Genomic DNA, 27,261 nt, shown 5'->3' with positions numbered 1-27,261 from the left:
TTCAAAAGAATACAAGACCTTGGAAATAGACAAGCAACAAAATCCGCCAGGGTTTGAAAGGAGTATTGAAATCACAAGTAATCAGGAATGCATAAGAAATGAAGAGTGTCAGACAGAAAATTAGTTTGGCAATCTCAAGAGTGATTCCCGAATCAACAAAATCCGATAAGAATAACAAAAGGAAAAGTAGTGCAGTAGTTTGAAGCAAAATTAAGTCGAGTTAAGGAATTTGAGGTTTATATAAAAAGAATGTCTAAGATCAAAGACAAAGTTCATAAGTCGCGAGTAGAATTAAGAATATTTTCAAGTGAATTGCTCACAGAGAATAAAAACATTTCAAAAACTATTTTACATTTTCAAAGGAAAGGTGCGCATCAAACACTTTGTAAAAGAAATAAAAGTATATTTGTGGCATTACGCTAATACAATTTCATGTTGAAACAAGTTATGTAGAATTTTTTTAAAACAAGGTAAACACCGATTGGACTAAGAGCAAAAATATTTTCTCAACTATTTTAGAAAGATAGTTAGGTACATAACTTAACCAAAGGTAATTATAAAACTTGGGAGAAAGTCGTATGTTTGTTCAAAAATTCTCGAAGTTCATATTCAAATAAACATGTATAAAAGTTATACCACAGGCAGAAGTCAAACTCTATTTAGAAAAGAGAAATCCGAGGTAAAATTTTTTTGTAAACCCACTTTATCTTATATGAAAACTTTTTAACTTCCATTCCTTTTGAATTCTCATCTTTATCTACGTTCAACTATTATCTTTGACTTCCAACAAACTCAATCAAGGTCTTAAACTCATTCATTATTAAGCGGCAATCTAAACCATCGATCTTAGTTCAAAAACTTAGCAACCTAACATGTGCTCAAACACATCAGTGCAAAATCAAATGCCATAACCTGCGACATTTTCAAACTCACCAAATTCTCCTTATGCGTTAACAAGCTGTGTACTAGCAAACTAACATATTGTTACCCATGTCTAAGAGTCACCAAAAAACTCGAGTTTACTTAGAGGGATATAACACCTAGGAAGAGCAAATCAAATGACAAGAACAACGTTCGCATGAAGTCAAAAGGATAAATAGAATCGTAATTTAACAAAAATGCGCAATAACAATGAAATGTTCCAGACGAAGAGTCAATTTACATCTTTCCTAAGAGGTCTAAATCAAAGAACTTCAATAGAAATCATAAGAAAAGTTAACATATCCAGCCGAAACAAGTTTAGGCCAAATAAGGAAATACAAAGTTCGCAAAAGAGAAAATAACATGATTTAAGACAATGTTTACAAAAGGTTAAGAGGATGACATGCAACACACTTAATTAGGACATCCATTAACAATGGATAGAACTAAGAAAATTACTTCACCCTTTTTTTTAAAAGAAGATATGAAACAAATGTTTTTCAAAGGAAATTTTAGAAACATAAGTGTTGCATTATTTCCAGACAAGTTTAAGTCAACATAAGATATAAAAAGCTTGTTAATTTTAACTAGGAAAAATGCAAAATCTTGGAAGATACTCAAGTATATAATCGAGTAAGAATTTGCATAAAAGATTGTAGTATGGTTGACAGAATTTAAGTTGTATTCAAACCACATAAAAGTTTTCAAAATTCACATAAGAAAGTGCATGCAAAAGTAATGGCAATCTTGTTGAGGTTTTTAAAGAATAGTTGTGGGCATAATCGAATAGAGAAAAATAAAAGTGAAATTTCTTTAAAAGATCGTAAGTAAAAATTCAAAAAGAATGCTATAAGACACAAAGTATCACAATAGGATAAGATACAAATGAAATACAGAACATAGAGCGGAAGGATCAAACCGCATAATTAGTTCACTATGACAATAACTCTCAGAGTTCGAAACCGCTTAAAATTAAAGGGTTGTGTATGTACTTCTTAAGAGAGATATTTCAAAAAGATTTAAGCAAACTTACAGGAATGCATTAAAACAGAAAACAAATCAAATTAAAACTTCTTTAGAAAGGTCTGAAACAAAATTTCCGAGAGGATTAAATAAACAGTGCAGGTTCGAGTCAATTCAAGGGTTTTCCTAGCTCATGTAAAGGAATTCAAAATCGATGACCACATTGTAAGAATCAAAGGAGAAAACTAAGAACCGATCAACCAGATTATGCGTAAGAGAATTCAAATTGCTTTTCAAAATGTAGTCAAGCAAGTGATTCCAAAATGAAGAAAAGAGAAATAAATGATACGTCAGGTAACATGGCACGATTCACAGCACATCCGTTGACACCACCCAGCTAGAAAAAAAATACAAGGCTCACAAGTGAAGATAGCTAAAATCAATCATTAATAATCATATGTGGCACCAGAATAAATCCAAGATCAAGTCAAGGAGTACAGAATTTATAAAGATGATTGTTAACAGTGATAAGGGTAAATACCTTAAAAGTTTCAAGCAACAATCGAATGCAAATCCAAGCAAAGGCAATGTATGAATGGCAAGATAAGGTTGGCAGTTAAATCAATCACATTTCATGAAGGAAATAATGAATAAGGAATTCCAATGCAATTGATAGAGAAGGAGATAACACTAGGCACGATTAAAGGATTATACGCCAAAACGGAATTAACTTCAAAGTTAATTTCTAACGCTCTCAAAGCCCATGAATCGTATCTCTTATCAATCTTACTTTATCTATGATATCCCATTAACTTTTTCGTAGACATAACCTTTAACGTTAAGTTGGCCAGACTTAACATCAGCAGTTATGCAACGATAAGCTAACAGCATTAATCAATAGACAGTCATGTTTATAAAATTCTAATTCTTGTCATCTGAACAAAACCTACAACATGACAGACACTCAGAGAATGCAATGAAGCATGGTCAGTCCATCCCCAAGGCTCTAATTAGGATGAACTACTCTGATACCATAATGTAACACCCTCACTACCAGAAAGTCACGCTTCCAGCTGCGCCACTCAGATAGCAAGAAGTATTACGACCACTTTATATACTAAATATTAAAATAGGAGCCTGTGACTCGACACCGTATCGCTGATTTCTTTGAAAACCGGAAATAAATACTTTATCTTAAGAAAATACAAGTAGGCATAGATTAATATACAATACTCCTTACATAATATCTCATAATATAATATACATATAAAACATACAACTCCTATCCCTCTTACAAACTTGTAATAACAAAGGCGAGGGAAGAAAATAATCTAATTAATACAACAACATATAAACCAAATGCAGTATAACTCTTCTTAATGCTTTTTCATCCGGTTCCTGAAAAGGTAAAGCTGTAGGGGGGTGAGAACCTAACCACACGGTCTCACCACAGAGTTTCAAAGTTGTCATAAGAAGATATTTAATAAGAAAACTATTTTTAAGCTCAGTGATTATCATTGCCTTATGAATCTTTTAAAACCAATAAGAAATCGTTCAAAAATTTTATAAAGAAACAATATTTAATCTTTCAGAAGTCCGAAACCTTTCATTTCTTATAAGAAAATCTCAATCAGAAACCAACCACGCAATCAAACAACACAGTTATTAACTCAGCACCAAAGTTCATTCTCAAATGTAGCACGCCAGGACAAACACAGGCAAGACAGACAAAGAAAGCACAAGTAGGTAGCAGTTACAGCAAATAGTTCAAGTAGCAGTTAAGAACAGTTTAGCAATTAGGCAAACCAAAACAAGTTCAAACCCAAGCAAAGCATACAAATGCATATGATGCATGCCTGTCCTATGGCTGATGAGGCTCATCTGTCGGTTATCTAGCCAACCCGACAAGTCTGAATTGTCCTTAGACTGTCCCCCGACGTGCATCCCCAAGAGTCTATGCATAGCTTTTTCTCAAATAATGAATATTGCTCAATGGGGGTAACATTCCCGGGAATTTATATAGTGCCCGGTCACACTTACGTCGTAGGGTCAACAGAGTATCGAGTTTTCAACCTGGTACACGTGGTGGCAAGCCACGGCACTTAATCCAGGGAACCTCGTATCTCAGATATTTCAAATTCATAAGCCATATAAATAATTCATTCATCATTCATCAATATCTAAGCCATTCTCAATATCATCATCATTCGTCAATCCATATCCCATTTCCAAATTCATTCAAAAATCATATTTCAAATCAATCCTCATCATCCTTCTTTCCGTTAATCAACAATCTCAATCCAAAATATAATTCTTTCTTTTCTAAATAAATCAATCTTAAACAAATAACGTTTAAGAACTAAATCTTTTTAAACAATTACTTCAAACAAAACTTCCAATTTTATAAAATTTCGGCAGCATTTCCTCTAAAACTCGGATTCTGCCACCCTTTCTGGGTCCCAACAAAACCATTTCTCAAACTCCTTTCAACTCAATTTCAAAATCAGAACAATTTCAATATCTCAAACCATTTTCAAGTTAAATTCATTTTTCTACAAATCAAACTCATTCCCAACATTATAACCCTTTCCAGATTCCAATTCATTTCCAACAAAGTCAACTAACATTTTCTCAAACACTTTCTAACATTTTCAAACCCAAGTCATTCACAAATCTCAAATCGTTTTCCGAAGTCAAACTAATTCTAACATCAAATCATTTTCCCAATTCTCAAATTATACTTGATAAACATTCGAATCAGATTTTCAAATTAATCTTTCATTCACTATCTCAATATCAACTCAATATTCAGAACTAGCCATAGACTAGTAAGCAATCACATTCATTCAAGGCAGTTCAGTTCAACTTATAAGACTCCATAATCACCAAAAATATTTACTTGCCTAAATATCAATTTATAAAAACTCTTAAGAATAAAAATGAGTTTTAATAAAAACGCCCCTACCTCGCGAAACCACTAACCAAACGCATCGGAGAATTCCTTTTTTCTCATTCCGAAATCGAACGGCATGGACTCCGACTATTTTCCCGCAGCCGTATAGCCCAAAAGGCACCATTCAAAACAAAACTCGACCCTGAGACATTAAAGTCGCGTAAAACTCAGAAACATATAATTGAATATTAACGCGAGGGTTTCGAGACAGAAACACTTACTGTACTAAGAGAATGAAACAACGGCAGTGGCATTAGCTACACTGAAAACTCTCCGCAACAACACCATCAAACACGGCTCTATAGTTACAATGGTTCAACCCTGAAACGTGAATACCCAAAACCCTCAACAAGTATATAACAACAATAACAATAAGGATTTTAGTTAGGAATTCACTACAGTTATGGAAAAACAGAACGATGGAGCGGCAACTGCATCAGTACTGGTGCAACTAGAAGCAGAAGCAGAACAGAAGACAACGGTGATCCAGGACAGGGACAAATTGCATTAGAACTAGAATAGCAACTCCGGTGTCCTTCTCCAGCATCAAGGATGACAGCTTGGCTTACCATCATCCACAGCAACGAGCTAGGATCCAGATTGACGACGGCGACGGCAGCACTAAACAAGAACATACACTATTTATCCAGAATAAAGATATAGAGAAATAAAATCGGGAAGCAGAGTATGAGCAAGAGTGTTACAGTTTCAAGAATGGAATTGGGAAGGCAGGGGAAGCTGCTGTCGGGCAATATCAGTGGCGCTTCCCTTCAAGCCCGATTGTAATTGAACTGTGACAGTGAGCTCCCTTCGACGACAGCGCTGATGGCGGTGCGCGGTGTTGGCGGGGACGACTCCAACGCGGTGACGAAGACAGAGCTTCTTCTCAGTCAGCGGCTTGCAGCTCAGTTTCCTCCCAACATCGTTCTTCCTCTCCTCTTCGTGGTTAGATCGGCGTCGAAGGTGGTGAGGGAAGCTTCGGCGGCAGTGCAACCAGGGACGAACGCGCGCCTTCGGCGGCGATGATGGTTGCGATCCACACGGCGAGATGGCGCGGCGAAAACCAGAACCAATGCGCGACGATGGCTTCTCTTCTCCTGCATCGCGAGCTCTATCTCTCCCCTTGTCAGCGACGGCGATGCATGAACAGCGGCCATGGCGCGGCGACTGGACGACGGCGGGGACAAGGCCCACCAGCGCCGGTGTGTCTTCTCCCTTCTCTCCCTCTTGGTTATCACTCTCCTCCATTCCCTGATCAGTTTTTCACCCCCTTCTTTCTTCCCTTTCTTTTCTGTTGTTTTTTTTCCTTAAGGCTGAAGCATAAGGGGTGAGGGGGGTGGCGGTGCTAAATTAGGGTTAGACATAGAATAGGTTGTTTTAGCTAATTTTAATAAAATTAGGGATATAGAGTATTAATTAAAAACCTAATTTTAATTTATTAAAATTACTTTGAAAATGTTATTTGATTATTAATTTATAATTGACTTTTAATCGAATATTTTAATTTAAAATTAAAGACAATATAATTAATTTTCTTTGTTTATAAAATTAAAATATTAAATTTTAGAATCTCTATTATTTAACCAAATTGTATAAAATTCTTATTCTTTTGCTACTATTAAACTGTATAATTTAAATATAGAAAATTATTCAATAATTAAGTAAAATTTCTAATTTAATTGTCAAAACTTGATTTAATTACTTTTAATAAAATAATTTCTAAAAATAAAGTCTTTAATGAATAAATAAATTAAAATTAACTCATAATAATATTTTTCAAAAATTATGGGTCTTACATTAGTGTTCCTTGTTTTATTTTTCATTGATGTTTACATGTCAAAAGATAAGGCCAGGCAACATCACTGATGAACCATATGTCAAGAAAGCATGTGAAAGTTCAAACTTAGTCATGAAGTCCTTACTCTTACAAAATTTTGGTTTGGTGTAGTTCCACCAAATCATGTTTATCCTCATATATGATATTTATTAAAAAGTTGAACCACCTATATGTAGTTAAACTGAATATGTGAAACATGTTTACTCTTGTATATTTGTCAGAAGGTTGAGTCTCAGTTGTGTAAAAGGGATTCAAAATATACAAATGAAGAAGAAATCATTGAAGGTCTGATGAAAAATCTTGATGTAACTTTGAGTAATCTTCGTTCACACTTGACAAAGTTACAGGTAACTTTAACTAGTTGCTTTTACTTTTATTTGTTTGCTTACTTGGTCTCTACTAGTTACTGTATCATTCGTTGATTATGTATTATTCATTTCCATGGAACTTATACATTTGGTTTTTCTGATATGCTTCACAACATCAAAGAAAGAAACATGAGAAAAACTGGAAACTTTGTAATAAATGTTACTGACGAATTAGTGGTCATAATGTGTATTTGCTAGTGGTGCGGCATTTTTGGGAGCGCAACAATGTTGAAGGGGCCATTAATGCTTTGAGAAAGTTGCCAAATCAATCTGTGAGTACTTTTTGAAGTGCCTCTTGTAGTTATGTTGACTTGCTGCTTTTTTTGTGTCTAATTCTTCTAACCAGAGATTCATGTTTTTTTATTGAATATATAGTTTTGAAATAACTTCAATCTGATGCAGGTTCAATCAGATGTTATCAGTGTCCTTGCAGAGAAGATGAATGTCCTCACCATAGATTTATTTGCTTGCTTGCTTCCTGTGCTCTCAGGATTGCTGGATGGTAAAACAGAAAGGTAAATTTACATTATATTTGCCTGCGCTTTAACATGCCGACCATGATCTGAATAATCAAGACTGGAGATTGAAATCTTATCTATAGACTGATGGATGCTTTTGAAAATTCATATATTATTTTTTTGGTGTTAAAGTACAGGCATGTAAAGTTGTCGCTGGATATGCTATTGAAGCTTGTAGCGGTTTTTGGTCCAACAATTCGTGCAACTGTTTCAGCAGTTGATTTACATTGAGAGCAAAGGTACTATCAATTTTCACTTGATATTTCTTTAATTATCTGTGTAGTTTGTGTGGCAAGTAACTGAGTATTACTCTTAAAATGTTGAGAACAGACTAGAATGTTGCAACCAGTGCTTTAAGGAACTGCAGAAGATACAAATGATTATTCCAATATTGATACGGTAATAAAGTCTTTATGTCACATACATATATGTACTTTGTATAGAAATAAGTGCCTTGGTAGAGTTTGTTAGAATTTTGACGATTTCCTTTTACTGCAAGATAGTGAAAACCATAAAGAAGTTCCTTTGGCCTTGTATTTTGCTGCAGGAAGGGTGGTGCATTGGCGAAGTCTGCCTTAAAACTGAACCTAGTTCTTTAACAATCCCGACTAAAGATGTTGAAAGAGGTTCAACCAATTGAAGAAGGAGTAACTTTGGCTCAATAAAACTCTTAGCATTGAGATATTGAGATGGTATCCTATAATTTTGTGTCGGTGACTCACCCATTCGCTGTCATTGCCGACTTTTTGTTAATTTCGAGCTTCAGTTTAAAGAATTAAGGGTATTGAGTAAGAAGGCACTTGTGGATATTGGTCTGCAACAGTTTAATCCACTGATATTGGCTATTGCTTGTATGTACATTTTGTTTTCTCAATTTGTTCATTTGTGGTAGTGATGCTACTAACCCTTCTATATAGTATCAACAAACTTATAGTAATGTGCATATTCCTATGTCTATATGTATCTCATATTTAGACGAATATAATTCTAAATTTAGTTATTTATCTTGAATCTATAAATTAGAGGATTATTTATTATTATTTTGGTAAGTTTATAAACTCATTATCTAATATTTAGTATAAATTTTATTTTTTTATTTAAAAATTTATTTACCTCGTTATCTAATATTTAGTATATTTTATTTCTACATTTAAAATTTTATTTGTATTAATTATCTATTATTTTTCAAATGAAAAAATAATAAAAAATATGGCTATTAAAATTAACAGCATTGTCACTTTTTAAATTTAAAATAGACAAAAAAGTAAAAATAGACGGAGAATTTTTTGATATTTTAATAATTAAATTGAAGACTGCCCCGTCAATTTTAATAAATCAAATATTGACAGAAGGTGTGTCAATATTATATAATATTATCGACGACAAGTTTGTCGCTTTTACTAAATAGGTAAAAATCTTAAACTTATTTTATCGATGAAAAGGTCGATTTTATTTAAAATTTATCCATCGAAGGTTTGACAAGCCATTGAATTTATTAGATTTTTGAAAAATCGACACATTTAAAAGCGACATGTCACGCTGTCTATTTTACTGTCGATTTTTAATATTTTTGCCGTCGATTCTAACAGTGTTTCTATATAAATATATGACCTCAAAATAATACATTATCCAATTAATGATACAATAATTTAAGAGTTAATAGTCAAATTTGTCCCTGAAAGATATCTCGATCTCCATTTTTGTCCCCGAAAGATAAAATTAATCAAATTCGTCTCCCAAAAATACCATACTTGGTCACGTTCGTCCTTCCGTCATCTCCGTCGCTGAGTTGGCAAACGTCCGCTGACGTGTGCCGTTAACTGACAATGTGGCAGACAATCAAAACGATGCCATTTTGGTAGAAGGATCTCCTAGCCTTGAAACGTCGCCGTTTAGTCTTCAGAAGAGAGATTCAAATGTTACAAAGCCTTAGCCCCGTCACATATCAACCATCTCTCTCTGTTTTGCTCCAAAACGTATCGTCTCCCACAAGGTATACCCTAAGCCTTTGACCCAAGTTCTGAACCACCCCATTAACAATCGTTAGTGCTGGTTGACAATTACAATAGAGAAGTTGTCGCTATTGAATGCAGAGTTGATCTTATACTAGAGCAGCATTGATAGTGAAAGAATGCACTGAGATAGTGAGAGGTAAGGATGTAACTTTTTTCATGATTTTTGAGTTATTCTGTGGTGTGATGTATTGTTACTGTCATGGTGTTAGTGTTCGTCTGAATTAAGGTAGGTTTTGGGGTGACCAAGGGTTTGTATAAATGTTCTTTTATCATTTTAGTGTATGAGATTGCGTTGCTTTATCTGACTCTGTGATGGTTTTTAGTAAGGGATTTTTTAATTTAGTTATGGTTCTGTTGCATGTTTATTTTGGGTTAATGGTTGTTTGGTACAAACTGGGTCTAGTAGCTGGTGACACATAGAAAGTAGTTGTTGCTGGTCTATTTTTTAATGGTATTTTCGTGTTTGTTATTGTAGATGGAGGGTCCTCCCATGACGTTTGTTTTTCTCCATGGCGGGTTGTTTAAAACGTGTGAGGATGGAAAGATGGTATATGAACCTGATAATACAAAGGTATTGATGGGTGTTGAGGGAGACATACTTAATGTGTTTTTTGTAAGGGGTTACTATAAGGAGTTGGAATACATTGAAGCTGGAAACTATTAGTGGAAAATTCCTGGAGTTCCCATTGCATCTGGATTGAAGAAGTTAGTGACATATGCCGACTTGCTTGCAATGTGCAAGGATTGTAGGAGGAACCAATATTTGATCAACATATACTTTGAGAATTGCATCTCATAGCCATGTGTAGTGGACAACATAGGGGAAGATGTAGTTCTTCTGGAAGCAGGAAGTAGCAAGAAGAAGAAGTCCAGTTCCCAGGCCAAGAAGCACCATTCCTAACCTGTTAACAGTCCCACTACAATGCACCCTCAGCCCAAAAAATCAACCTCTCAGCCCACTAAGGCAGCCTCACAGCCTAGTAAGCCCAATTCTCAGCCTACTAAGGCAGCCTCACAACCTAATAAGCCTAATTCTCAGCCCACCAAACCAGCATATAAGCCTGCGAAAACCAACCTTCAGGGGAAGATAGTCTCACCTCATTCCAAAACATCATCTCAACCAGCCAAGAACTCAGAAAGTAATAAGAACAAAGGAAAAACCAGTGCATGCATAGTCACAAGATCTGGAAGATGTGTAAAAGAAGGTCCCATCCAGAAAGAAGATTCTGACTCTCATGACTCATATGAGAGTGCCGAAGATGAGTTGTACAAGCCTCCCAAAGTTCTAGGAGACAATTTGTATAGCAGTGACAGTGATAGTGACAGCGAAAAAGGTACACCAAGAAAGCAAAAGAAAGTTGAAGCCAGGGAGAAGCATAGGCCTCCTAAGTCCAGATTAGGAGATAAAGAAATAGATGTTGATGACTCAAGCTATGAGGGTTTTGAAGATGAAGATAGCTCTGAATCTGGTATGTTTAGGGGTTTCTTTAGTGGTATTGATTTACTAATTGATTTGGCCAAGGTTTAATGTCATTCATGTTTTGATTTGGTAGATGTAGAAGGAGATGATGATGATCTTGATGGTGCCTCAGATGCTGACTCATGGCACTCAGAGGATTCTGGCAAAGAGTTAGACTCTGATAAGGAGTCACCAACTGTTTATCCTCAATTTAATGAAAAGACCAAGTTTGGTAACCTGAAATTTGAGGTTAGTATGATATTCAAGTCAAAAGCTCAATTTATGCAAGTTACTAGGGATTACACTATCCAGTGGGGTAGAAATATTTTATTTACAAAGAATGATAGAGTTAGGGTTAGAGCTGTTTGTAAGTCAGAGGATTGTCCATGGGTGGTATATTGTGCATGTAACAAACAAGACTTGTCATGGCAAATTAAAACTCTAGTAGATAATCACAGCTACCCTAGAAGGAAGAAAAATAGAGCTGCCACCCAAACCTGGACACTTAGTAAACTAGTACCTAAGCTTAGAAAGCACCTGACTATGAAGCATCGAGAGGTGTATGATTGGTTTGTAAGAAAATGTAATGTGTACCTCAATAGCACATGCATCACTAGGGCTCTAAAAGTAGCTAGAAAAGTTGTGGAGGGCGATGAGATATCACAGTATGGGTTGGTGTGGGATTATGCAAATGAATTACTTACTAGCAATCCAGGATCCAGAGTACAAGTTGGTGTCATCCCCATGTATGAGAGTCCTCCTCTGTTTGATCGGTTCCATGTCTGTCTTGATGCTTGCAAGAGGGGGTTTAAGGCGGGTTGTAGACCTTTAATTGGACTAGATGGAGCGTTTCTTAAGACATTACATGGAGGACAAATACTTACTGCTTGCGGACAAGAAGCTAACAATCACGTCTTCGTGATTGCTTATGCGATTGTCAGTGTGGAAAACAAGGATAATTGGCAATGGTTTCTAGAGCTCCTTCACAATAATCTTGGAGACTACAGAGAGAACAAATGGTGCTTCATTTCAGACATGCAGAAGGTAAGAATGTAATTGATTCACGATAACATGTTTCAAGGACTAATTTGATTTAATGAATATTATATAAGGACTAATTTGATTTAATGAATATTTTGTTGGGGACTTAAATGATTTAATATCTTTTCGGGTTTGGCTCTTGGTGTAGGGTTTAATCCCTGCCGTGCAGAAAGTGTTTCCAAGAGTTCACCATTGCTTCTGCGTGTGGCATTTGTGGCGCAATTTTTCAAAGCAGTGGGGTAGCTGCGAGTTAAAAGACCTTGTGTGGGAATGTACTCAGTCAAGGACAACAACTGAATTTGATAGAAACATGAAGAGAGTTAAGTTGATCAACGAGAAAGTTTGGGAGTATCTTGACAAATGGCCGAAAGAGGCATGGACAAAGGCACATTTCAGTGAGGTTCCGAAAGTGGATAATATATGCAACAACGCATGTGAGTCATTCAATGCAAATATCAAGCACGAAAGAAGTAAGCCCATCCTGACCCTAGCTGAAGAAGTTAAAAGAATCATCATGAAGAGTATGGTTGATAACAGGAAGAAGTTGCAGAACTATCAAGGAATTCTCCCTCCTGTTCAGCAAAGTAGGTTGGAAGCAATGACAACATTTCGCCATTGGGCTCTTCAGTGGTCTAGTGATGAAAAAGAAGAATTGTACGAAGAGCATGGCTGGCCAACCAATATGGTGGTTGACTTGGGCAAGCACACATGCACTTGCAGGTTTTGGCAACTCACAGGTAACAATTTTTATTTGTTCTCTCAATTAGTTAACAATGTCCGCATTCATGATAATAATTTTAATGGATATTTTTATTTGGTTTGAAAAGAATGCTGTGTATGCATGCAATATCAGCCATACAAGACAAGAATGATAAGAGAGCTGAAGAATATTGTCATGACTGGTTGAAGATGGAAGCGTATAGGTGAACTTACTGTTTCAACGTCAATCCGGTTAAGGGGCATGATCTATGAGAAAAAACTCCACATCCAGCACCAGTCCCACCCCACCCCCAATCAAGCCTAAACCTGGAAGATTGACAAAGAAAAGGAGAAGGGACAAAGAAGAACAATCAACTGGGTCAAAGACAAAGATGAAAAGAAAATAAAACCCAATCCGGTGTATGTACTGTGGTGAGGTTGGACACAATAAAAGAGGTTGTGCAAAGAAAAAATCTCCGGATGCTGAGGAACATGCCAAGCAGATGCAGCTGCAACTGGCAGTTGTTGCCCCTGCTGCAGAAGGTGCTGAACCTGAACTAAATGCTGCCCCCTACTGATGCTGATATTGCTACAGAAGCAAAAGCACCTTTGCCTTCACTTCCATCACCCATCTAGCCTCCATCAGAGATTGACATCAGCCAATCTGAAAGCATTCCACCAACCCAAGATACACAACAGGTAGTATCATCACTCCTCATTCCTAAAAAATTTCAACTTCATTTAATCATCTAACAAATTCATTTGGTACTGGATTATACAGGATCAATTAGTAGCTAGGCCACCTAAGTTATAAGTGATTAAAAGAAAAGCAAGGTTAAGGTCCTCCCCTAACCCTACTGCAACTGGATCTGTGGCTGTTTCTGCTGAGACCATTAAAGGGACAAGTTCTGGAACTGCTAAGAGGCTGACCAACTTCATGACTTTTGTGCCTAGTTCAGGCTTTAAGGCTCCAAGGAAGAATGATGAAAAAGCTTGATTTGTTAGGAATGTGTTTTGGTTGACTCTTTTTTTGTATGGGACAACATTCTATTTTTTTTTTGTATGGTATTTAAGTCTAAAGACAATGTGTTATGGTGACATGAGAACCTTATAACTTTGTTGTGGTATTTCTCTGTTAAGACAATGTGACAATTAGTCTTCAATGACAAGTTATTACTAAGATTACTTACTTTGTTGCTTATTTTGTTTATGGCTTAACATAATTATATGAACAACGACAGAGAATTGTTTGCCAAATTTGATAAATTTATAACAATTGACAGAGAATTGTTTCCAACTTCAAATAATTACTCCCATTCAAGCCATGCAATTGAATACACCATTACATGTTCACAGAGCATAACTGAGTTTATTTAGAAGTACATAACAAACAACAGAGTATCACAACTACTCCAAACATCAAAATCATTAGCAATTACAAAGTTCTAACTTCAGCTTCCAAGCTGCTCAATTTCCATGCCACCTTCACCATGCATTCATCATAGTCACTGTTAACCTCCATATCAGTTCCTGCATCTTTCTTTGTACCACATACATCCACTGCTTGATAGTCATCATCATTAATCCACTTAAAATAATTGTAGTGACTGCCCTTCTGTAATTTCAGAAAGGAGTAAACAAAAAAATCAAAGAACACCCAACAACATAGAACAAGATGAAAAACATTTAACTTCTTTCAACATCACTCACCCGGTACCTTGGACATGCATGGAACAATCTATTCGGATTCTCTACTGTCTCAGATTTTTTAATCACAGTTTTCAACCCATAGAAACCTGATCCGTCATGAGTATTCAACCTCCTCCTTCGCATCGAAGCACTAGAACCATGACTGTCGTGCGATGGATGCGACAAACCACCACCACAAACCCCATTTTCTATCTCCATACAGGCAGCAAACCAAGGATTACAGCTCTTATTGAGGTCTATCGCCACCAAAATCGTTCACGGCGTTGTATTTATCGTTGAATTTGGGATTAGGGTTTATCCACTCAAAGACTAATTTGACTTCTAAAACAAGACTTGTCAGCAACAGCATGGTACAGCTTGGCATTGCCACGTTGGCAGTTAACGGCACACGTCAGCGGACGTTTGCCAACTCAGCGATGGAGATGACAGAAGGACGAACGTGACCAAGTAGGGTATCTTTGAGGGATGAATTTGATTAATTTTATCTTTCGGGGACGAAAATGGAAATCGAGATATCTTTTAGGGACGATTTTGACTATTAACTCAATAATTTAATTATTTTAACTATAATATTATTTTTTAATAATATAATCATATATTTTCTTTCATTAATTGATTTAAAATATTAATATACGCATCATAACTTTAATCATATATAACTTAACGCTCGTACACTAAATTCATATAATATATATTATTTAAAACATTCTTTCACTCTCAAAATTTGAATAGAAAATTATATTTAAGAAATTATAATTACAATTATTAGGGTTCAATTGATTAGATTTCAATTATATTTAGTATCCCACAGGCCACAGGTAAATACGAATTGATTAGGTTCCAAATATTATACTTTAAAAATTTTAAATGTTTAATTATTATGTATTAATGGTTTAAAAGTATCGTACAAATTGTGAAAATATAAAAATATTTAATTAATTCTTTTTGCATCCATTCGTAACAATAATAAACCTACTAATTAGTTTAATTGACATTAATTAAAATATTATTTATCTCAAAATTATATATTAACTATGCATTTAGTTACACTGATAGAATAGTTAAATTTTTTTATAAATAACCAAAACTTTAGTTTATGTCTCCAATATTGATTATTGTATATTTATAGCTAGGCTGTATTTCTATTTTTTTATCAAATAAAATTTAAATATTATTTATATTAAAATTTTTATCCAATTACAACAAAAAAAATATGAAAAAACACAATTAACAACAAAAAAAATATTAATTAATTATACAGTACTTGAACACCTCAATTTATAAAAGATTCCTCTATATATAGTATTAAACTTATAATTCTCAAAGACCCTCTCATAATTCTAAATTAAAACTTTTATACCTTACTTATTCTTAATTCTTGAATAATATTTTTTATTAAAATAAATTGATACCAATAATTTTAATTCAAATGTAAATCTTTTTTTTTTCTTAGAGTATATTTATGCATGGTTGGTTTGAAGTCAATATCGTTTTGACCTTCGCCAATGTTAATAATAATATAAACTCTTTTTTCAGATATCATTTTTTCAAATAGGAATACATTTGGACTTTTAATTGTGCATTATATACGAAAATTCTTGTAAAATAATATCAAAATTTAAAAAATACCAAATTAGTTTTAAAATGATATACAATTTATATTACATCTTCATCAAGTAGAACCATTTTAATTAAAGATCTTTGTGTATATATTTCAAATTGTTTGACAGTTCAAATCAAAGTATCCTAATTTTAAATTTTCAAACTTTATCCTCAGATGTTGCTATGAGATTCTTAATAAGATCATACTTATAAAAAAATAAAATAAAATAAAAAAACAAAATAATATAAATAAAAAAATTAAAAAAAATTATATTTAACAATATATTAAACTCAAAATTAAAACATAACTTAATAGTCATGACAATTGTTAAAAAAAATATAAGTCTCAAATATAAAAATTTACAATCACGTACATTAAGGGAGCGAGCATATATATAATGTAGGATTGATCTATTTTAAATTAGGTATAGAAAAATTTAATTAATGCTAAATTAATTTGATTATTTATTTTTAGAATAAATTACTTTAATTATGCGTGATTAATTTGTAAAATTAAAAATCTACGGTAAATTTTTTTAATTAATAATTTTTTTATTTATGTATACATGTATATTAACCTGTTCTCAGGATATATTTATTTTATTTAAATAATTTTAAATTTTTTTATTTATGTATACATATATATTAATTTTTTTATTATGATTATTTCTTATATATATATGATTGTTTTTGAACTTACAATCATTTAATAATTTTTTTTATTCTTTATTATTGATATGACATCATTATACATATAATTTTTATAAATCATAATAATTTTCATTAATCATGGTAATTTTTATAAATTACTATTAAAAACACAAACTTGTATACTAATTAATTATGTCTAATAAAAAAATAGACTAATTAATTATTATTTAAAAAAATATATAAAACAATAATTTTAACTATGCATGATTAATGAATAAGCTAATTAATATATGATAATTTTCTTTTAATAATGCATTCATGTAAATAGCGGTATAATAGGAATAATAATTATAGATATTATTATGATTATATAAAATAATGTTAAGTATAACACTGCATTCATTTAATAGTAATAATGATAGAATTCTTCTAGTTTAAAATGAAAAAGCAAAATTTTAATTAATACTAAACTAATTTGATATATTAATTATAGTCATTAATTATAGCTATTTAGAATTATTTTTTTATACCTATATATGATGATTTTGTTATATATATATATGGACAACTAAATTTTACCTTGATAATCCTATTCATGATAGGTTTATAAATTTTTTAGTGTACATGAAATAGATTCTCATGAAATAGGACTACTGTAAGCCTGTCACTAGCAGGATCGCTGCCACCAGCAAGGTCAATGTCAGTGGTGCATATCTGGGTCTGGTAGTACACATTTATTTGAGCCTCCAAACGCTGCATCTATTCCATCGACTTTTGGAACTTCAGTCTGAGCCCATCAGTAGACGTCACACGGATGAGGATCTCCTGATACCTCTTCCAATAATCGTTAAACTCCTGAGCCTGCTACTGAAAGCTGCGCTGGAGCTCTTGAACCTGCAACCGCAAATCCACGCCTTCTTTGGACTCAATGGCTCGACTAGTGGCAGAGCTTGACGACGGCCTCAACGTGGATGTGTGGAGGCTGCTGGCAAAGAACGATCTGATCCCGTATACGCGGTTCTTGTACGGCGCTGAGGCGGTCTCACGCCAAACCGCATCGGGATCGACGACTATAGTTGCAGATCCATCAGCGGCGTCCTCCCCACCTTGCTGAGACGGCTGACTCGCGGTCTCTGGTCTCTATGTGTAGGACTCCTGTGTAATTAACACAAGTTATTGTGATTAGTACGTTGATAGATATAAAGTTAATCTCTAACAATTTTATAGCAGAAAATAATCAGATGTATGTTTACTCACATAATGATCCTGAAATCGCTGATAAACAAATGTCTCATTGTTCTCCTTTAGCGTGTGGGTGTACTTGAACGTCTCCGCCAACGTCGCCTCGCAATCCAACGACTTCGACTACACATGTTCCATTGAAACAATATGATTAGGATTCCTATTATTGATATGAAAAAGAATATAACTAAGTTGTTAATAAAATTAAAGTCAGTTTACATACCATTCTTTCCTTCATCTTCATGAAGGTTGTTGAGCCGCTAGTACACTTTCAGACACTTGCAGTAACAATTCAGAATCTATAAATCTAAACTAAACTATCCTAACTCAACTAATTAAACCAATCTAATGAATTAAAATAACTACCAGGATTTAAAAAAAAAGTTCAAACAAATTAAAGAATCTTGAATGTAGGGTGCAGAAAGCAACGAAGAAGGAGGGAGGAAGACGACGACATCGGGTTGTTGCTGATGCTAGAGGTGGCGGTTGTGAGCTGCCGGAGCAGGGAGCTGGAGGCTATGGATTGAGAAGGGCGAAAAGGAGAAGGAGGAAAGGATCGCGACGATGCTAAGAGGGAGGAGAAGAAGGAGAAGAAGGAGGCACGCCAATAGTGGGGTTGATGGCGACAGAGAGGGGGTGGCAACGGCAATGATCTCGGCGGCAGGTGGCTAGCTAGTACACGCGCAAGAGAGAGAGAGAGGAATGGTGGTTATGGTGGTGAGAGTTCGAATGATGAGAAATAGGTTCGTGATTTGAATTTACGCCACTTTTACCGTCGAAAAATTTCGACGGTACACCATTGTAGGTCACCAAAACACATCGTTTCACTAAATTGAGTTACGGTAAACCTGATGGTAAAGAACACGCCAATTTAATTTATTTTTCCTCCAAAAATTACCGGCGAATTTACTGTCGGAAAACAAAATCTGCCGGTAACTAAAACACCTTACAAATTTCACATGGTTACTGCCGGTAAATCCGACGGTAAATTCGCTGCTATTCTGTAACGCTAAATTCGACGATAAATTCGACAGTACTCAACATTTTTCATGTAATATTTGATAGCTGTGATTTATTGTAAACAATTGTGGTGAAGGATTACACTATAACGTTAGACAAAAAAAATAAATTTAAGCAAGAACAATATCAAATTATCAAAAGAATAATAGAATGGCTACATCAAAAAAATTATAATATTACATAAAAAAATATCATAAAAATTATAATTTATAGCTTATAAAGATCAATTTCGATAAAAAAAATATTTTTTTATTTTATAAAATAATTAAAAAAATAATAAATTAAAAAATTAAACAAAATACTTTAACTTCTAAGTCTAAATTTATGAACTACAAAAAAAAAATTATATACAATATTTAATAATACAAAATTAATTATAAAAATTAATTATTAATGTTAATATTAATTTGATATTAATTAAATACATACATACATAATAAAAAATATTAACACAACTATTAATATTAATATCATATTTATAATTAATTATGTTTGATTAAAAATTATATTATAATAATTGATCATAACTACTGAAAAGTGAAAACCATCTTTCAAAGGAAACAGCATAACCCAGTTGATTGAAAAATATGTTTTTTATGCTCAATCCTCCTGTTAAAGCATGTGGTTGCCCAACCTCCTATAAAACAAGACAAGACTCGATCTATCTATAATCTAACTGTGTTAATTATTTGGATAAGAATGACCACTCAAGCGAGAAGAATTTTATTAAATCGTAAGAGAAAAAATGGCACATGAATTGCGCGCGCGCACTCTCTAATATACACACAGTAAATTCTAGTTGGACTATATTATGATGATTACGATAACTTAAAATTACATTTTTTATATTTTAATAACAAATTTTTTAAAAATATTATTTAAAAAATATTATTTAATAATAAAAAATATTATCTTAAATTTTATTAATAATTTTTTAAAATACTATAATTACCTAACATAATCGTACTAGAATACCGTGCTCTGTTTTCTTAGAATTACCTACTTCGATCCATTTTTCATGTATTATTATGGACCATTGCTGCTTTGAAGTATACATACAAATGAACAGATTTGGAAGGATTATGAAAAGTGATTGTATGTGTTGAAATCAAACAGAATCCTTTCCTTGTTGATTATAATTAGGAAGAGAGAGTAGATTTACAAAACAGTAATAACGCAGAGTATCAGAGGTTGAAGTGATGGAATAACATACAGAAAGGATTGATGATAAACACAGAATGTTAAGTAAGTAGTATTACAGCGGTTACACAGAAACGCCATCCTTATCAGCAGCCATGGACTTGGACCGTGGAGTGCTGAAGGAATATCCTGTTCCTGTTGCTGATGACCGGTGAAAACGGCACCGGAACGACCCTTCATGTGTCGTTGGAGAGCACAGGCACTGTCCTCTTCCCATCGCCGGCACCCCGCCGTTCACGCTCTCGTTCGCTGCTGATGTGGACACCGTAAACTTGGGCTGGACCTTTGACTCGGACTGCGACTGGATGGTAGCCATGGATGAAAAAGCTTTAAGAGGTCAATGACTAGAACCTTCCCTTTTATAGAAGAGAGTAGAAATTAGAAACCACACCCCCAAAAAGCAAACTTCTGCTTAATTAAACCATTGCTATTTATACACCACTAAATTGGTATTTGACATATAATAAATAAAAAAATATTAAATTAGTTATTAGTATTAAATAAAGAGCAGTGTTAGGATTAATATATTTTGTGATTTATAATTATTAATTAATTATTGTTAGTATTTTTAATAGTATAAAATTATATTTAATAGTGTCAGATTATTCATTTTTTTATTGATTAAGTGCTAGTCAATCAATTTGGATTGGTCGAGTGATCAACTCACTCGTCCGCTTAAACAAGTGCCAAGAATTCGAATCCTGCCTTGTACATGCAACAATCCATTGGCAAGCAGCAAACCTTTAAACTTAAATAATATTGGCCCTAAATTTTTTCTAAAATGAATATTAAAATTAATATATATGATAATTATCTTTTTATGTTTATATAATATTTTTTTAAATAATTAAATAATTAATTATTAAAACATATAAAACATCAAGTTAAATATACAAGTACTATTTCAGCATTTCTCTCTTTTATATTTGTCAGCGTTATTATAGGGGAAGTTGTACATGTTATCATGGGAGGTGGTGGTGGTACCCATTCAGATGGTCTATGTTGATTTTTTCTTTATAACAGAAAATTATCGAAATTTTTGGATGCACAAAAAGTACTTTGAGCCCACTCATGACTCATTTATCAAAATAACAAAATAATATATGGGATGTCATATTATTATGATAATTTAATTTGACAATCATTTTTTGTTGCCTTCTAGTTCATTTTAGCTATTATTATTATTATTATTATTATCCTGTTCAAAACAGTCCATGATTGCTGTTGCTCTATCCGTTGAGTATTTATTTCTCCTTGTCTAACTGCATACATATAGGATAGGAATAGGATAAACATCCAGATTAATTTAAGAAAAAATAACTTCGGATTGTGATCAAAACAATTCTTTCTCGCCTTATGTGGAAGCTTATAGTATGATCTAAGATAGTGGATTGCGCACGTGGCATATGTTTTCCAAACAAAGATTAAGATACCTAGAAACTACACGAGTTTCGTTTAGAAAGACAGAGTGGATAAGATACTCCTACAAAGTTACATGAAGATAATCATATGCCTAAGTCAGAACTATACAAATTTCAATGAAACCGCCACTAAACGGAAACAAATACGGAAACATTTTCATTTTGCAGCCATTTCGCTCAAATTGCCGCGAAATACTAACATAATTATAGTGCCTACTAAAACCACCGCAATAACCATCGCTAGTTTTTTCTTACAGCAGTTTCGATTGACCACCGCAAAAAAATCATATCGAATATTTTGTAGTGACAATAACCAAATTATAGTATTAACATTGTATTACTTATTGTACTTAACACTGCCTTGAAAATAAATATGGAATATGATCAATAAATATAATATTAAAATATCTAAATAATAATATGTATGACTTACGAAAAAAAGTTGTTTAAAGTAATATGATATTGTGAACAATATAGTAGTTTCCATTCCTCTTCCCACGTTTAAAATTTTGTGAGACTTGTTCTTGTTACAAGAAAAAAATGTTACATAATTAAAATTTTAAAAAAATCTTAAATGATAAAAACTCGTAAAATTCTTCAAAAAAAAAAAAACTTGTAAAAGATGTGTATTTTTTTTAAATATTGAATAGATAATTTTAGGAACAGCAATTATGATATTTAATAAAGCTGGGCAATCAACGTCAAACCTTATAGTAGGCCCTTGTGCCATGGCAAAGTGGGTACGTGATGATGAGTGTGACAATGAGGCCCCCATCCAAAAATTGGGACTGTCCGAAGTCCAATAAGTTTGATTTAAAGTCCGTAATCCTAGTTCCGGGGTCCAGTTAAGAACAATAAATATCTAGGATTCTTATAGTGCTGTTAAATCAGTTTCTTTATAATGAATTTAAATAAACAAGACGCAAAAAATCTTTAGAAAATGTAGGTTAGATGTTGTTTCTAGGATAGGTACATAAGTAAGTTTTTTTTAATTTTTTGCTTATAAAAAATTATAATATTAATATTTAATGTAATTTTAAAATTAATTTGTAATTTTTAAAAAATTATTTACATACCTATAAAGAAATAAAAAAAGTGACTTTTTTATAATAAAATATTTTTTATTACCCTTCTTTTAAAATAAGTACTTTTAAGACTAAAAAATAAAATACAAAATAATTTATTTATAAACTATTTTTAATATAAGTTCTTATGTTTTAAGTCTTTTTCTAAAAGAGCTTGATTAAGTTATTTATCCAAACTGATCATGATCTAAATTAGCATGACAAAAAGTTAATGAAAAAGGTCTCTAGTGACTAAGAATGGCAAAGATTTGACTTACCTATAAACACATGACATATGGCGAGCTAATTGCAGATTCTTAGTGTACTTGATGCGCGATAAATGTTGTTGGTTATCGTAGGGTAAATTCGTAAATGTACTTACAAAAAGAATGTTTATATCATGTGGGTCGTGTATGAAAAAGAAAAAAGCTTAAATTATTTTTTTTTGGGTGGATCACACCAAAAAGATGATGGTTGGGCACCCACAGTGTAAAATCTCATTACAATGTTGGGTCAATAAAAATATGAAATGCTAATCAATTTGGGTTGGTCGAGTGATCAACTCATTCGTCCGTTTAAACAAGTTGGGGTTCGAATCTCGCCTTGTGCATGCAGTAACATATTAGCCAGCCATAGACCCTTAAATAGAATTTAAATACACAACGTATTAGTTCTTAACTTATCGAGTTAAAAAATACTGTGGGCAACAAAAAAAATATGAACTGCTAGTAATTGCCAGCAATCTGAGGGGAAAAGACAAGAACAAAATCATGTTACATTTTTGTGAATTGTTTTTTTTTTTTCTAAAGTCAGATAATTCCATTCATGAAATGAAAGAAACATATAGGTGTCCATATATGGGACAAGCAAAAGAAACGGAAGACTCTCAATACTCTACTATAGAGATAACATCATATAATAATCTAATAAGAGAAATAAAAGAAAGCAAAGTGCTCATCAATTAGGAATTGAGGATTTGTTGAAATTCCTTCTACAGCTTCAAAGTTGACGCCATTATCTCTTCCACACTAGTTGATACATTATCAAAGATGAACCTGTTCCTAGCCTTCTATAAGGACCAGCTCAAAACCACCATCATCATCCTTTGAGATGAGTTATTGGGTTGGGTACGTAAGAATCCCATTTTCAAGTTCCACTCAACATAGAAATTAGAATCTTTAGTACCCCTTCTAACAATCGGTAAACCAATTTTTGACCAAATCTCCATTGATTTCTCACAATGGAAGATACAATGATTGATTGTTTTTGGAAATTGTAAGCATATTCGACAGGTGGGTTGAATCGATGGGATGCAATGATGAAGCTTTTGCAGCAGTGGAAGCTTTTCATGGAAGCCCTTCCAGATAAAAATCTTAATCTTCGCTGAGATTTTCAGCTTCCACAGTTCTTGCCACAAGTTTTGTTGTCTCATAATCTCTGGGCAAAATTCAATAGGAGGATGCGAGAACCCATAAGTCACATGGTACCCAGTACTAACTTCATACAAACCACTTTTATTAATGGCTCAATAAATTTTATCTTCTCTACCCCTAATTGTTGTTGCTAGCACACGCTAACTAGTGCCCTCAGAAAAAATAGTTCTAATTAGAGTTTGATTCCACAGACCATTAGAAAGTATTAAGTTCTTGACCATTAATAGTAGTTGATTTTGTAGATTGGAAGCTTTAGATGGAGGGACAACACAAGGATATGGAGGAGCAAGCTAAGGATCGTTGAAGATTCGGATACTGGACCCATCACCAACTCGCCAAATCAATCCCTTTTCAACAACCTTACGCCCTTCCAATATGCTACGCCACTCCTACGAAGGTACTGCTCCGATCTCTGCATTCATTATAAAATTGTATCGAAAATATTTATCTTTGAGGAGTCTAGATAGGAGCAATTGTGGTCGAGAGATAACTTTTCAACATTATTTTGCTAATAGCGCCAAATTCTAAGCTCATAGGTCCTTAAAATTTAGTCCACCTTCTAATTTCGGTCTTGCCATAGTATTCCAACTAACACTATAAAAAACACGCTAATTTGCAGGGTTTTTTTCTTATTTGCGGCGATTTTTAACCCTCACAAATTGCGTAATGGCAGTTTAATAAAATGACGCAATTAGGTGTCTTGCAATAAATTACAGGAGTTTTTTTGGTACCAACGCTATTTTGAACTTCGAATAGCGGTGGTTTTTTGCCCTCCGCTGTTCGCGGCGGTTTCAACAAAATTGCATTAGTTTCCAAAGATATCCAACGGTCCTGTGTTGTGGCGATTTTGATTCAGGTTGTGGGGGGGGGGGGGTTTAAACCACTGCGAATATCATATATTTAAAACAGGCTTTTCTTTTGTGAGAGTTGTGAACACCCGCAATTTGAAATGTACTGTCAAAATATTTATACTATGCATATATATAGTTTTTTCTTATTTTATAAAATATTAATTAGAATGCAAAATTTAATAAAAATAAAATTCATTAAAGTTTAAATCTACAACACCAAATTATCATTATAATGTCATGATGTATTCAAAAAAAAAACAATTGCCTCTACAACACCGCTAACGACAGTCATCTATGCTGAGTAACAGCGTAAGGATCGAGCTTCAATTTTCGCAAATTGAAGAAAAGTCACTACCGACGCTTTCTCTGTTTGCATCGGAGCAAACTTTATGTGTTAGCTCCGGTGACGGTGCACATATTGGGTACCGGTAAGCGGAGAGATGGATGGAGAGAGATCTGATAAGGGAGGAGAATGGTTTTATTTACTTTCATGCCCTTATTCTTTCACTGCGCCATATAATATGACACTTCTTTTTTTTTTTCTCAGAACCCATACATAATATTTTTTTTTATTTTGGACAGCTTCAGGCCCCATTACCAGTCCCCAACTGACCGAACCCGCAACCCGACCAACTGAATATGAAAAAAAAAACAACACCCCTCCTTCATTCTCCATGACTGCCGCTGCTGTTATTCATTATGCTTAAAGAATACTTAAAATTATTTGGCAAATAAATAATTAAAGAATTAATTTCTACCCAAAGGTGGGCCCAAGAAAACCAAAAAGATATATATGTAAAAGAACAAAAATATATGGGCTATCTATATGCATATGCTCGAATAATGGCTATTCAATTTTTTTTTTAATCGTCATTTAGGGTCCGGGAGAAAGAAAGACTGTAACTCCCCCACACATATAATAACCATTTAGGCATCTCTTTGTTTAGTGACTAACTAATTAAAAGAAAAGTAAGCAAAGCAAAGAGAAGAGAGAAAGGAGTTTCAGCAGAGGTACAGAATAAGAGTTTGCGTCAGCAGCATCTTTCCTGAGATCCATCTGAAGAGCAAACCAATGTTCGAACCATCCATGTGAAATGTCATCTCCATCTGAATTCTAATAGTCTCTCTTAACACTAAGAGAAACAAAAATTTTTTTTTTGTAATTATTTTAATATAATCTCTTTTGCAGTAAGAGGGAAAATCATTAATCTCTTCTCTAGTGCTGAGAAGACGATTAGCAACATCACAAAACTGGATGGCGGTGCATGCAGATAGGAATGATACCAATAGGTAAAAAACTGAATCCCCGTTGATCCTTACTCTGTATGTCTATAAGAAAATGAACATACAGTAACACTCAATTGGTACATGACATAGGAACATACTACCCTAGATTGGTAAAATTGCTAGTCCCCTTATCCCATATTTAGTAAAAAAGTTTATAAATCATACAAATTTAATTAGGTTTCATAGGTCACAGTTTTAACCCCTTTTAACCAATAATAAAGTTGTGAAAACTTAATAGGTTATACATTCTTAGATACCTCTTTTTATCAGTCAGAAAACTTCAAAATTTTGTTTTAACACATTCAACTCATTATTAAATGGCCAAACTCTATTTTAAGCTCAGTATAAAAAGGTAGCTTCATAAAAAAATTGACAAACAATTTATTTTAAGTACTTAAAAATAAAGATTCGTCAAAAGGATAGATGATATTTAACCCAATTGAACAAAAAGATTTCTTAATAATTTCATTTTTTGAGTAGTTTTTATATAACTTTTTATGTGGTTGTGTTAAAAATAATTTTTTCCGAATCAAATAACATATATATTAGCATAAGATTCATAAAATAACTGTAGTCATTAATAATTTATCATGTACTAAAAGTGTTGTTAATTTTTTTATCTGATTAATTATAATTATTGTGTAGTTAACTATTTTTTATATGTCATATTTTATTAAGCTTGGCTTAGGATTAAAGTAACTTATGTCATTGATTGACTCTAAATGTTTCAATTCAGATTTCTTTACCACTCTATTCATTTATCAAAGGCACTAAAACTAATTATGGTATCTACAATTTGTATTTAGCTTAAAAATAATCATCCCATGATCACATTTTGTAAATGATGTTTGTACTCTATATATTACTATCATAGCCTACCTTTTTTTTTGCCCTTATAAAGCTTAAATATATCAGTAAAAAATGACTATTTACTTAGGCAGTATGGATCCATTTCTTAGAATATAAATAATCGAAGATTCACTAACTTATGATGGTGTTGTTATAT

The sequence above is a fragment of the Arachis ipaensis genome, chromosome B3, assembly GCF_059453495.1.
Source record: "Arachis ipaensis isolate K30076 ecotype BB chromosome B3, ASM5945349v1, whole genome shotgun sequence".
NCBI lineage: Eukaryota > Viridiplantae > Streptophyta > Magnoliopsida > Fabales > Fabaceae > Arachis > Arachis ipaensis.
Note: the sequence above shows the minus strand (reverse complement) of the source record.